Source organism: Mustela erminea, chromosome 4 (assembly GCF_009829155.1).
Source record: "Mustela erminea isolate mMusErm1 chromosome 4, mMusErm1.Pri, whole genome shotgun sequence".
Classification (NCBI taxonomy): domain Eukaryota; kingdom Metazoa; phylum Chordata; class Mammalia; order Carnivora; family Mustelidae; genus Mustela; species Mustela erminea.
The window spans coordinates 118,200,607-118,215,788 of record NC_045617.1 but is presented as its reverse complement, the minus strand read 5'-3'; the positions used below and the strand labels follow the sequence as shown (position 1 = coordinate 118,215,788).

General features: G+C 38.3%; 1 protein-coding gene and 1 non-coding gene across 3 annotated transcripts in view; one reads left to right on the top strand and one right to left on the bottom strand.

The window, feature by feature from the left end:
• The window catches only part of ILRUN (inflammation and lipid regulator with UBA-like and NBR1-like domains), a 90,928-nt gene that overhangs the window by 21,857 nt on the left and 53,889 nt on the right, over window positions 1-15,182 (bottom strand). The gene's annotated exons all lie outside the window — the stretch shown is intronic.
• On the top strand, window positions 1,215-1,317 carry LOC116589572. Its single transcript, XR_004285344.1, has one exon. It is a non-coding gene; the product is annotated as a U6 spliceosomal RNA (small nuclear RNA).

Below are 15,182 nucleotides of genomic sequence, written 5' to 3'. Positions count from 1 at the left end.
AATTCAAGCTCCGCATTTAAAAAAAAAAGGAAAATATTTTACTTGAAGCCCAACTCCATAATCTTAATGAACCATGCAGACAAAGACATCTCAGATTATGGTAGGAATGTTAAAAAAAAAAATTCTGCGTATATCTGAAGGCTAGTATCACAGATCAAATAACATGATAATAAACATGAACAAATATCTATTACTTGTCCACTACAAGAGAATTGCTAAAAATCAGTACAATATTCAAACTGGTAAATTTGTTTCTTGTGGGGTTATGAGTTATCATACATGCACAACATGGGTACATGTAAACTGGGGTTGAATACGTAAATGAATAGTGAAATGCTGGGAGCAAGGTTTCTTACTGTTGAAGGATATGACAGATGAGCAAGGAAGGCAGGCATTCTAAAATGAACTCTGTGGTACTAGATTAAAGTCAGAGACAGCAGTATCAACTCACGTTTATCTTAATACATATACAGATGAATAAACACAGAAACAAGAACAGATACATCTGTTTACAGAGGGTAGTATGTATACATAAGTTACCCACCTCTGCCCACGGTGGAGGAGGAGGCCTAGCGGTTTCTGAACAGTATTGTCTAATTAAAAAAACAAATGTTCCTCAGAGAAATGGCTGATTCTGGGGCTAAGACATGGAAAATATAAGATGAGCCTAGAATATCTTTTTAGTATCAGAAAGTAAGAAAGTGTTAAAAAGGAAGGAAATAAAAGGATAGGAGTATGTCATAGGGATACAGGAGATACCTGAAATTCTACATATCCCCCAACCCATCCTGAGTGTGGGACAGACTTAGTGATTTGCTTTCAAAGAACAGAGTAAGGAAAGAGAAAAACGGTAACTTTACAACAGAGAAACTGGCAACCAAACAATTTAATCAAGTGACCGATGTTCGTATCACCAGTGATATTACGTAAATATGAGGTACGCCCTGGCAAGGCACTTCACCTCTGCTGTATTCTTCCCAAAATCTATACCATCAGTCTGAACTGAGGAAAACATCAGAAAAGCTCCACTGGGATACATTATAAAGGATACCTGCCAGTATTCCTCCAAATAGTCATGGGTCATGAGAAACTGAAAGACTGAGAAACTGTCACAGATCAGGGGAGAGTGAAAGTCAAAACAACTACATGTAACACGGTACCAGAGACTGGATTCTGGGAACAGAAAGAAATCATGAATGGAACTGATAAAGTCTGTGCTCACTTCAGCAGCACATACACTAAAATTGGAATGATACAGAGGTTAGCAGGCCCCTGCACAAGGATGATACACAAATTCATGGAGTGTCCCGTATTTAAAAAACAAACAAACAAAATCTAAAGTCTGGAGTTCAGTTAACAGTAATATGCCAATGTTGAGGTCTTTATTCTAACAAGTCATCCATTCAAAACTAGACTTGAGTTCACTCCTATATGCTCTCCTTTCCTAGGCAATCCTTCTCAGTACCGCAGCAAGGGCCAGTTAATAGTCTTCAAACAGAAGGAACAGCAACAACTATACAAATGAGCCATCATCTTGATGTGGATATTAGGGAGAAGCTGCCCAGTGTCTTCCAGAGCAGGCATCTGGCCTGTATAAGATGCAGACAGAAGTCACTTAAAGCAATAATCTGCCACATCAGTATGTTGCACTTGGGTCTGGGCTTCCCAAGGGAAAAGGCCAGGGGACTTGAGAAAGCATAAACTTTTACAAATTCAGTTTACAAAGACACCTCAAAGTGGTTCAAACTGTGGCTCAGACTGAAATCTTGTAGGCTTCTGATCCCTAGAGCAAACGCCTTGGGCTTCTCCCAAGGAGTCATGAGACAAGAATGCCACAACACCAGGAGACACACAGCCTGGCTTGAGTCAGCATGCGCATGGAAGACTACCATGGAGGTCACGTCTAGGTCTGGAGGTGGTGGATTCAAATCCTTCCTAAAGCTCAATGCATCTTCAAAGCGCAACAGGAACCTCGCATGTGCCCTAAGGATTAAGAAATCACTTGGATCGGAGAAGTACACAGGCTCTCGTCAACTGCTGGGCTACAAACTATAGGTTCACATTTCATCTCCATAGGAGGGCTGAGTACATACTGCCTACCTTCTGTGACAGAGGCTGGAGAGGAGAGTTTGAGCACTGCCAATCTATGGACTGAAACATTCCCAGACAGTAAGCAGTGTGAAGTCTCAACCTGTGTCTGTCTCTTGGAACTACCAAGGCAGGAGTGTGTATGTACCACTGGGAAAAGGAGGCACTTCCAATTGTCAGCACTAATCTACCTAGTCTCAACTTCCAGTCTACATTTCCACATTATTTACTCAACACAAAACGGCCATGACAATGCCCAGGCACTCTGATACTTTCACTTTATCAATACACCACCTATCTCAGCACCTAAGTGGGGAGAAGGCAGAGCCAGACTCCAGTTCTTCAGCTGCTACGACTGATGGCTAACCACTGACTCTGCTCAAACCCTGTTCCCTACCCACCCCACCTTGCCACAAATGTATTAGAATCTTGTTCCTTGGTTTCAGTATTATCCTCAGGAATTTCCTTTTAAAATGCAAATGACCTTCAAAGGAATATATTAAGCTACCTTAAACTCATCAAATCAATCACTAGGCTCAAGTTCACAAAGGGGAAAAGAAAAAGGCCTAAGAAAGAGCAGTGGAAGCCTGGATGAGATGAGATGGTGAAGGGTCCCTGGGGCCCCCAATACATTGAGGGGCTCAGAAAGAAGAGCTGAAATGGCAACAACAAAGAAACTATTCCTACTTCACAATTTTCCTGAATCATGCCCTACTGAAAAATTATGAGCCTTTATGTTAATTTGGGGGTGGGATGGAGGACTACAGTGATCCTTAAACCACTCAATTATTAGCTTCGGTCTTAGGAAACAAGAATCTCTACTTCCAAATCCAGGAAATCAGTGCCATGGAACTGAAAGAGTAAAAACATCTGAGCTCAAAGATGAAAATCAGCTCAGAGTGAAAAAGAAAAAACCCTGCCCTCAACTGGGCTAGAAGGACAGACACTTATAAAGGCAGGTACAAAGGTAAGAGAAAACATGATTTCTCCCAAGGTCATGTAGCAGCTACAAAATGCTTTAACAACCCTCTGCGTGACTACTGCTTTCTTACCAATGATACCCGCAAACCCATTTTTTTGTAGCATCGATTACTAAGGACTGTTTGTTGTTAAACTGCCCCTGTCTCAAAGTAGCACCAAACCCTAATTAATCCTGCCTTCTAATCCTGCCTCAGAAATAGCAACCAGTCCAAAACTGACCATTTCCCTGAGAGCGTTCTCAGAATCCTTCAGCAGGAACCCAAACCGTACGAAGGCCGCGTCCCTCCTCCCTCTTGTGTGGCATTCCACAGTTCCGCTGGAGAGCCTGCTCTCACGTATTACACCAATAAATTCTGGTTGTGTCAGACTTCGGGCTTGTTTCAGGTGACCTTTGAAATGAGAAGCCTTCCTCTCTTCCCCTTCCCAGCTTCAACTTCCAGATGCAGAGCCTCCACCCCTTCCTACTTCCCTGCTTGGGCAGACCACCCTCTCCTGCAGGGGGCCTGAGCTGGCCCAGCCGCAAGCTGATTACCTCGGGAAAGCAGAATGCATTCATTCAATAAAATGGAGGTCATAAAAAAAGAGAGAAGGAACAGCCTCAAGAATAAAGAAAACCCAGGAGTATATGGTGTTCTAGAAGCCTCCTCACAAGTGTTTCAAGGAGGACAGAGTCATCAACTGGGTCCTGTGCAGCTACTAATTCAAGTAAGGTTGAGAAAGTGAGAACGAAGCATTGGAGGTGGCATCACATAGGTCACTGGTGTTTTGAAAAGAGCAGTTTCAGTGGAGCGGTGGGGACGGAGCCCAATGGAAAGAATTTAGGAGTCCAGAAATCAAGAGGTGGAGACAGCCATTTCTGATTGAAAATTTTCCAAAGAGTTCTGCTATGAAGGAGAGAAGTGAAATAGGGAAGAAACTGGAGAAAATAACAGCATTATATTATATGCAAGAGCAAGAAATTTTTAGAAACCTGAATGTCCATCAGTAGTGACTGGCTGGAAAAATAACACATCTACCTGAGGGGAGACTCCACAGCCATAAAATAGAATGATTTCTACAGTGATCTCTAGAAGATATTATTAAGTGAGGGGGGAAAAATAAGATGCAGATCAGTATCTATATAGTTATCACACTTGCGTAAGAAAAGAATCAAAATTACATATATTGGCTAGTATTTGCAAGACAAAGCAAAACAAACAATGCTGTACAGATAAACCTTAAATGAACAAATAAAAATGGGTATCTGGCTGAAGGAGGCGGTAATGGGAGACTCCTCTAAATATATCATTCCTAAACTGTGACTCAGGAATAGTAGAAACAGGTTCGATACTGAAAAAAAACAACAACAACAAACAACAAAAAGAAAACAAAAACAGGGGCCTCTAGGTGTTTCAGTTAAGCATCTGCCTTTGGCTGGGGTCATGATCCCGGGGTCCTGGAATTAAGCCCCACATCAGGCTCCCTACTGAGCAGAAAGCCTGCTTTCCCTCTCCACTCCTTGCTTGAGTTCCTGCTCTCACTGTCTCTTTCTAATAAATAAATAAAAATTGTAAAAAAAAAGAAGAAAATAAAAAAAGAAAACAATAGCAAACAAACCTAGGTCAAAGGGAGAGAGAGAAAGAACTGGAGATAAATTCTGTAGGATGGTGACTGGCATGGATAGATGTACACTAAATGCCAAATTATTTATGTTCAACTACTTAGCACCATTTAAGTAGCATTAAAACACAAACAAAAAGGGATACCCTGGTGGCTCAGTCTGTTGAGCCGCCTTCAGCTCAGGTCACGACCCCAGGGTCTTAGGATCGAGTCCTCTATGGGGCTCCTTGCTCAGGGAGCCTGCTTCTCTCACTGCCTGCCACTCCCCCTGCTTGTGCTTTCTCTCTCTGATGAATAAATAAAATCTTTTAAAAAAATGGAAGTTGCCCTATTGGAAGTCAGTCAATATTAAGATTAAATGTCTGAGAACTGGCTATGTCTAACTATAGTTGAAGGACCATAACGGCAACAGGAAACAAAAAAGCAGAAAAGACCTCCTGACTTAAACAAGTTAACATTTAATGTTGTAATTCAAAAATGAAATAGTTTCATAAAGATTGGGCATTAACTTCTCAGTGAACACCACCTGTGGTATGGAAGACAACACAACAAAATAGTAACCAGTTTTCAATCAATCATATTACTTCACAGCAGTCTGCTCTGTAGACCACCTACATCAAGGTCATGTGGCTTACATGTAAAAAAATACAGATTCCTGGGTCCCTAACTACAATGAACTAAAACAGGTTTCATATATGAAACCTAAGAATTCAGGATTCTACCCTAAAGAAGGGTATCTAAACTTTAACTTTCCTTCTTCATTTGTTTCCCTGAAAGCAACTAGAACACTAACTCCTTCCTCTGAAAACTGACAATTAAAGGTAAAGAATTAAGCATTTAATCTAGCCTTACTACAAAACTAAATTTCAGAATGTCACTGTTGATAAAGAAAACATTTTTTTAAAAAAAATCTCAGAAATACTCCAGCTAATGTATGTGAAAAAAATAATCACTTTGTAACCCCTGATGAAATGATTCAGACAACAATCATCAATGAATGAAACCATTAGGCAAAAGGTTGGTTGACAGAGAAGACCTCTGCAATGGAGGGATCAGGCTATCACTACTATCAAAACCTTTTGACTGCTCTTAGCATTACTAAAGCTATAACAATTTTCAATAGCCAAAAAAATTTTGAAAAAGAAGCAACCTGGAAGTCTCACAATTTCTGATTTCAAAATTACAGCATTACAGTAATCAAATCAATGTGGTAAATCAATGTGGTATTATTAAAAAGATGTACAGACCAACAGAAGAGAAGAGAGAGTTCAGAAGCAAGCCCTCATTTATATAGTCAAGTGATTTCTGACAAGACAGGCAAGGCCATTCAAAGGGAGAAAGAACAGTCTTTCCAACAAATGGTGTTGAGAAAACTGAGTATCATATGCAAAATAATAAAGTTGGACACTTACCCTCACACCATACACAAAAATTAACTCAAAATGGGTCAAAGACCTAAACATCACAGCCTAAGCTATGAAATTCTTAGAAGAAAATATAGAGAGGAAGCTTCATGAAACTGGATTTGGAAATCATTTCCTGGATATGACAAAAAAGCACAGGCAACCAAAGAAAAAATAAATTGGGCGACATCAAAATTAAAACTTTTGTGCATCAAAGGACACAATTAACAGAGTGAAGAGGCAACTCACAGAATAGAGAAAGTATGCGAAAACTGTGTATTTCATAAGGGGTTAATACCCAGAATATTTAAAGAACTCCTACCAAGGGGTGCCTGGTTAGCTCAGTCATTAGACTAAGTCTGCTTCGGCTTGGGTCAGGATACAGCCCCACATCAGGCATCCCTGCTCAGTGGGGAGTCTGTTTCTCCCTCTTCCTCTGCCCCTCCACCCACTTGTGGACTTATTCTCAATTTCTCTCACAAATAAAATCTTTAAAAAAAAAAAAAACAAAAACCTGATTAAAAAACAACTTGAATAGACAAGCTGAATGGCCAATAAGCACATGAAAAGATGCTCAAGATACTAATCATTAGGGAAATGCAAATCAAAACTACAAGATACCACTTCACATCTACCTATTAGGGTTGCTACTATTTAAAAAAAGAAAGAAAGAAAAGAAAATAACAAGTGCTGGCAAGGATGTGGAGAAACTGGAACTCTTGTATACTGTTGCTGGGAGGTAAAATGGTACAGCCGCTATGAAAAACAGTATGGCAGTTCCTCAAAAAATTAAAGTGTTATATGGTCCAACAATTCCACTTCTAGGTGGATCCCCAAAAGAACTAAAAATAGGCTCGCCAAAGAAATATTTCCATACACATGTTCATAGAATTATTTATAATACCAAAAGGTGGAAGCAATCCAAGTGTCCAATGATATATGAATGCATTCTAAAAGTGTGGTATATACATATAATTGAGTATTATTCAACCCAAAAAGGAAGGAAATTCTGATGCAACTTGGATGCATCTTCAGGATATTATGCTATGTGAAATAAGCCAGTCACAAAGGACAAATACTGTCTACTAGAGGATACCACTTATATGAGGTACCTAGAAGAGTCAAATTCATAGAGACAGAAAATAGGATGGTGATGTCAATTCAAGGCTGGAGAGAGAAATGAGAAGTTACTATTTCATGGGTACAGAGTTTCACTTTTGCAAGATAAAAAAGAATACTAGAGGCAGATGGTGATGACAGTTGCATAAAAGCGTGAATGTACTTAATGCCACTAAATTGTATACTTAAAAATGGTTAAGATGGTAAATTCTGTTATGTCTATTTCATAACTAAAACAAACAAGCAAAAAATACGCTGAAGCCCAGTAACTTTAAGTTAGTTGTTCAAGGCCAATCAGTAATAGATTATGTGGCAGAATCAAAAACAACAAAAGTCAGCTCTTTTTAATCCTAAACACTATGCAGCATTCCCACCCCTGGTCATTTTTTAGTGTTCCATCAACCAGGAAATAGGTAATAGTTAAGGGAGACTATTCCTGGCACTAAAGATGGAAATATTAACATCCTCATTATTTAAACTTCTACAGACTATTAATAAAGCATAATCTGAGTAGGTAATAGCACAACCGAAGAACATTAAGATAGATTGCAAGTATAATGAAGCAACTTAAAACACTAATTTAAATTTAAGTACAATCAGGTTTAAGAATATTGCAGGGAATTAAAACTATAGCTATAGCACATAAATAGCCAAACTTACGCAACTGGCATAAAAATATACAGATTAAACTGACATTTTAACAATCATTTTGGCAGTTATGTTGAAAAGCACTTAAGTATAACACTGGATAAAAGGACTTCATATTTAAATATTATCCATTTTATATGCAAATAGGTAGAAAGATGGCTGGTGTTCCTATCCTTTCACTACTACTGCTGAATTTCTCAACCAGTCTGACTGGGACACACTTGGAACTTCTTGACACTTACAGTATTTTTATCAAAGGGTAATTTAAAATAGAGTATTTAAGCAGAAGTACTTCCAAGTAAGTACTTAGTTCATCAGAAAGTCAAATTTTAGACTACCAACTGGTTTACCTAATTCAAACTTAAATACCTTTTTTTTAAAAAGGCCATTCCTCTTTGTACACATGCTTCTAAAATGAAGCTTAATTTAGGACTCTGATACTTTTCTATGGAGTTACTATTTATGTTCTGAATATTTAAAGGCATAACAACAAGACATAAGCTCCATTTGTCTTTTTTAAAAAGTCAAACCTTATCTTTGACATAATTTATGGACAAAACGTACAAAACAGCAGTGCTGATGGTAATTGGTTACTCCTGGTGAAAGCTTTTCTGTCCCAGAGATCTGGTAATATACTACATTAACTCTGACCTCCCTTCCCCCTCCTCCTAAAAGAGGACAGGCTTTGTTTCTGGCTTCAGAGAAACCGCTGCCAGTCAACATCACCATCCAAGCAGGGCCAGTGCAAAAACTAGCAAAACAAAACCCCTCCCCCTCATGGTTCTCTCCAAAGAGAATTACATTACAGACATCACAGTCACTGACAAGTCAGAGTCAGAGACAGTGACAAAGCAGAACTTCCTAAATATTTCTTCATTCTCCTCCTCTGCTCATTTTTCACTTTCTCCTTCGTTTCTTTGGTCTGGCACAACTCACACGAGCACCCTGTCCTCCTCTTCATTTCCATCACTGCCTCTTAATAGGCCAAATTCTCTTCTTGGCTCAAATCTGGACACAGAGCTTTGGAGAAATGAATGAGTACTCTCATCTCTAAACTGAAGTAGGTATAGCAAAATCCACACACGTGGCATCTTAGGGCTCACTCAAGACAATCTGGACTTCTCAACTCTACAAAAGAAAGTCCATCTCCCCACTCACTCACCTCCGAGGTACACAGCAAATAGAGATGTCCCTCCTAGGCCCCTTAGTCTGGGCCATGATGGCCTGCTACTCATCTCTCTTCCAGAAATATTCCTTAGAGTACTATCACCTCTAATCCACTTCCCATTCTTTCCCACACAGAACCCTGACCCATGCAGGCCAAACTGGACAAGTCACACTGAACCAGACTTTACTTGCTTCTTTACTGCAGTTTGGAAATGCGCCTTTCCCCTATCACCATGCTGAATCTATTCAGTTAAAACACTGAATAGGGAAATGCCCTATTCAGACCATTTAACCTGGAAAGTTATTTCTTAATGTTTATTATTGAGAAGTATTTTTAATAGACTTTATTATTTTTCAAGAATTTATTTGTAAAGCAGTTTTTAGGTTCACAGCAAAATTGAGAAGAGGCATGTATACACTCTGCCACGAATGTACAAGTTCCTCCCTCTATCGACATCCCACACCAAAGTTTATATAGCTTTATATAGTAAGTATTTATACAGTAAGTTTTCTATATAGCTTCGTATAGTAAGTCTTTGTTATAATCAATGAACCCACACAGGCACATCGTTATGACCCAAGTCCACAGTTATTAGAGGTCAATCTTGGGGTTGTACACTCCATGGGTGTTGATAAAAGCATAATGACATGTATTCACCACTATGGTATCACACAGAATAATTTCACCACCCTAAAAGTCCTGTGTTCCACCTATTCCTTCCCCCTCCCTCCCCCAATCCCTGGCCACCACTGATCTTTTTATTGTCTCCAGTTCTGCCTTTTCCAGAATGTCATATAAGAATCATACAGGATGTAGTCTTTTTTTTTTTTTTTTTAAGATTTTGTTTATTTATTTGACAGAATCACAAGTAGGCAGAGAGAGAGGAGAGGGAAGCAGACTCCCCGCTGAGCAGGGAGCCTGATGCAGGGCTCGATCCCAGGACCCCGAGATCACGACCCAAGCTGAAGGCAGAGGCCTAACCCACTGAGCCACCCAGGTGCCCCAGGATGCAGCCTTTTTAAATCGGCTTCTTTTACTTAGACATAGGCACTTAATGTTTCTTCATGCCTTTTCATGGACTGAAAGCTCACTTCTTTTTAGTGCAGAAGTATTCCACTGCCTGGATGTACCTCAGTTTATTTATCCATGTACCTACTGATAGACATCTTGGTTGCTTCCAAGTGTTTGCAATTACAAATAAAAGTTATAAATGGGGTACCTGGGTGGCTCAGTGGGTTAAAGCCTCTGCCTTAAGCTCAGGTCATGATTCCAGGGTCCTGGGATTGAGCCCCAAACTGGGCTCTCTGCTCAGCAGGGAGCCTGCTTCTCTCTCCTCTCTCTCTGCCTACCTCTTTGCCTACTTGTGATCTCTACCTCTGTCAAATAAATAAATAAATAAAATATATTTTTTAAAAAGCTATAAACACAGCAAAAGTGTTTTTTTTTTTTTTTTTAGGATTTTATTTATTTATTTGACAGACAGAGATCACAAGTAAGCAGAGAGGCAGGCAGAGAGAGAGAGGAAGGGAAGCAGGCTCCCTGCTGAGCAGAGAGCCCGATGCGGGACTCGATCCCAGGACCCTGAGACCATGACCTGAGCCGAAGGCAGAGGCTTAACCCACTGAGCCACCCAGGCGCCCCACAAGTATTTTAGTTTTATAAGAAACTCCCAAACTGTCTTCCAAAATGAATGTACCATCTTACATTCACACCCACAATAAAGGAGAGTTCCTGTGGCTCCACATCCTTGCCAGCACTTGGTGCTGTCAATATTCAGGACTTGGGGCATCTAATAGGTGCATAGTAGTAACTTGCTTTAATTTAATTTGCAATTCTCTAATGACATGATAATGAAAATCTTTTCATATGCTTATTTGCTATCTGTATATCTTCTTTCGTATGATGTCTACATTTAGGTTTATGATCCATTTTGAGTTAATTTTGGGGAAGAATATAAGGTCTGTGTCTAGATTCATTTCTTTGCATGTAGATACTTAGTTGACTCAGCACCATTTGTTGAAAAGACTATCTTTTCTCCATTGTCTCTGCTTCTTTAACAAAGATCAGCTGACTATACTTGTATCCACTTCTGGACTTTCTATTCTGTTCTACTGATCTATTTCTTTATTCTTTCACCAATACCAAATGGTCTTGATCCATATAGCTTTGTATAGTAAGTCCTGAAGTCAGGGAATGTAATTTCTCCACTTCTCTCTCCAATATGAGTTGGCTACTCTGGGTCTTTTATCTTCATATAAAATTTAGAATCAATCAGTTGATATCCACACAAAAGCTTGCTGGAATTTTGACTGGGGATGTGCTGAAGCTATAGATGAAGCTGGGAAGAAATAGCATCTTGAAAGTATTGTCTTCCTATCTCTCTACTTACTTAATTCTTTGATTTCTTTCATCAGAGCTGTGTTCTCCTCCTCATGTAAATCTTGTTCATATTGTGATAGATTTATACTTAGGTATTTAATTTTGGGGGGGATCCTAACATAAACAGTAATATGCCTTTAATTTCAAATTCAAGTTGTTCACTGCTAGTACGCCGGAAAGTGGTTGACTTTTACATATTAACTTTGTGTCTTGCAACCTTGTTATAACTGCTTATTAGTTCCAGGAGTTTTTGCCATTTTTTCAGATTCTCTATATAATCATGTCATCTGCAAAAAGCACAGTTTTAGTTCTTCTTTCCTAACCTACATACCTTCTTTCTTTTAATTGTTTTATCACATTAGTTAGAACTTCCAGTATGATGCTGAAAAGCAGTGGACTTTTCCTTGCCTTATTTCTGATTTTAGAGGGAAAGTTTCTAATTTCTCACCATTATGATGCTAGCTGAAGGGTTTTTATAGATATTCTTTATCAAGTAGAGCAAATTCCTCTCTGTAGCTTTCCAGTAGTTTAACCATGAATGGGTGCTGGATTTTGACAAATGGTTTTCCTGCATCTATTGATAAGAACAGGTCATTTTTCTTCTTACCCTATTGAGGTGATGGATTACATTAATTGATTTTTTAATGGTGAATCAGTCTTGTGTATGTGATATAAATTCCTCTTATCATAGTATGTATACTTATTATTATATATTATTGGATTGGGTTTGCTGCTATTTTGTTAAAAATATTAGCATTTAGGGGCACCTGGGTGGCTCAGTTGGTTACGCATCTGTCTTCTGCTCAGGTCATGACCTCAGGGTCCTGGGATTGAGTCCCGGGTCGGGGTCCCGGCTCAGCATGCAGTCTGCCTCTCTCTCTGCCCCTCCCCCTGCTCTGTCAAATAAATAAATAAAATCTTAAAAAGAAAAAAAGAATATCAGCATCTATGTTCTTGAAAGATAACAGTCTGTGTTTTCTTGTAATACCTCTGCTTTGAGTATCAGCATAATGTTGGTCTTACAGAATGAGTTAGGAATTCTGTTTCTGTCTTCTGGAAGAGATTCCAGAAAAGTAGTATAATTTCTTTCTTAAGTGTTTGGCAGAATTCCCAGTAAACTCATCTGAGCCTGGTGTTTTCTGTTTTGTAAGGTTATTGTTGATTCAATTTGTTTAATAGATAAAAGCATATTCATGCTTTCTATTTCTTCCTGTGTTAAGCTTTGGCAGATTGTATCCTTTGAGGAACTGGTCCATTACAACTAGGCACAGAGTTGCTCATAATATGCCTTTATTATCCTTTTAAAGTCCATGGGATCTGTAGTAATGTTCCTTCTTTCATTTCTTAGTTTAGTAATTTGTGTCTTCTTTTTTTTCTTAATAAGCCAATCTAGAGGCTTATTAATTTTTTTAAAAAAGATTTTACTTATTTGACAGAGGGACAGCACAAGCAGGGAAAGTGGGAGAGGGAGAAAGAGGCTCCCTCTGGAGCAGGGAGCCCAACACAGAGCTTGATTCCAGGACCCTGGGATCATGACCTGAGCTGAAGGTAGATGTTTAACCAGCTAAGCCGCCCAGGCACCCCAGAGGCTTACTGATTTAACTGATCTTTCAAAGAACCACTTTTTGGTTTTGCCAATTTTCTCTACTGATTTTGTTTGTAATTTCATTGATTCCTGCTCTAATTTTTATTTTTCTTCTTCTTCTACTTACTTTGGATTTAATTTGCTCTTCTTTTTCTAGTTTCTTAAGGTAGAAGCTTAGAGTATAGATTTTAGGCCTTCCTTTACATTAAGCTGACTATTCTTCCACCCTGGGTACTCTACACAAATGTTCAACACCTTCCTGATTGTAGGACCTAGAATCTTTGACTCCACCACCAAGATCCCACTAGAACTCCAAAAAACAAACAAACAAACAAACAAACAAACACACAAACAAAAAACACCAGACACTAGCATGTCTGAGGTGACAAAAGCCTTAAGGAACCTTTACTAAGAAGTTAATACAAAACAAGTTAACAGTTGAAGAGTAATTACTGTACATGATTTCACAATATAGTCAGATGTTTTAATAAAAAGAAAAAAAGCTAAAATAATAATAGCATCTAACACTTAATCAGGACTTATCATGCCAGATGCTGTTCTATAAACTTTTATATGCATTAACTCCTTTAATTCCCTCAAAATGCTATAAAGTAGGTAGTTTTCCTTATTTTATAGATTAAAAAAACCCAAGTCACTGAAAGATAAAATAATTTCCTAAAGATCACATTGCTAATTACTATTAACTAGAAGTCAAACCCAGATGATATGACTTCAGAGCTCATGCTACTACTCTCTTGCCCTATTTTACTAAAAAAAATTCATGAATTTAACTATAAATGAGCCAAATAAGAATAGTTTATTCATTCTTAGCAAGCAGTCCAGATTCTACTTCTCAGATGGTTGTCTAATACATTTATTATTTGGTCACTATTTATACACTTTGCCCCACCTCAGCAAAAAGAATTAACGACCCACAGAGATAGAAAGCACATTATTGGTTTCCAGAGGCTATGACAATAGTGAGTGACTGTTTACTGGGTACTGTTTTTGGCTCTGGTCATGACTTCTGGGTCATGTAGGGCTCTCAGCTGGGTATGGAGCCTGCTTAAGATTCTCTCTCTCTCTCTCTACCTCTCCCTCTCCTACTCCCTGCCTATCTCTGTCTCTCTCCCACTCTTAAAAAAAAAAAAAAGAAAGAAAGAGAAAGAACTATCTACAATATTTCCATTAATAGTAATCTAATGAAATGGTATTCAACTACTAAAAATTTTGTTTTTGAAAGTATTTAATAATGGGGAAAGATACTAAAATGTTACTGAGTAGGAAAAACAATAGTTTACACAACTATATGCAGCATAATGTCAAACTAAAAAAATTTTTTTTTGTTTTTAATACTGGATCTACATTAACAGTGTTTGTATCAATATAGAAAAGTAAATGTTTTTTGTTCTTTATACTTTTTGTATTCTCTAAGTTCTATATTTCTGTTATTGTCAGAAAAATATATACTTCTTTTTTAGGTTTTATTTACTTATTTATTTGAGAGAGAGAGAGAGAGAGTATATAAGCTGGGAGAACAGCAGAGGAAGAAAGAGGAGAAGCAGACTCTCTGCTTAGCAGGGACCCCAAGGCGGGACTCGATCCCAGGACCCGGGGATCATGACCTGAGCTGAAGGTATACGCTTAATTTACTGAGTCATCCAGGTGCCCCAGAAAAAACACACTTTTAAAAGAATTTAACTGCAAATAACTAATAAGTTTACTAACATAATAGACTTAAAAGTTCCTCAAATAAGAGAACAAAGAGAATACAAATAAAATGGTTGAACTAAATTTAAATGTATCAGTAATTACACTAAATGTGAGTAGTCTAAACCTACCAATTAGAAGACAGAGATTATCAGACTGGAGAAAAAAAATGACCCAATTATATGCTGTCTCTAAGAAACTGTCATATATAAGACACAGGTAGGTTGAAAGTAAAAGGCTGGAAAAGAATATATCATGCAAACAACAATCAAAGAAAGCTAGAATGGCTATATTAGTATCATACAAAGTAGACTTCAGAGCGAAGAGAATTACCAAGGAAAGGGGGACATCACACAATAATAAATGGGTCATTCACTTAGGAGACATAATTTTAAATGTGCACGCACCTAACAACTGAGTTTCAAAATGTATGGACCAACCCCTGATAGAACTGAAAAAAAAAAAAAAAAAAAAAACCCGCAAATTGAAAGCTGTAGTTGAT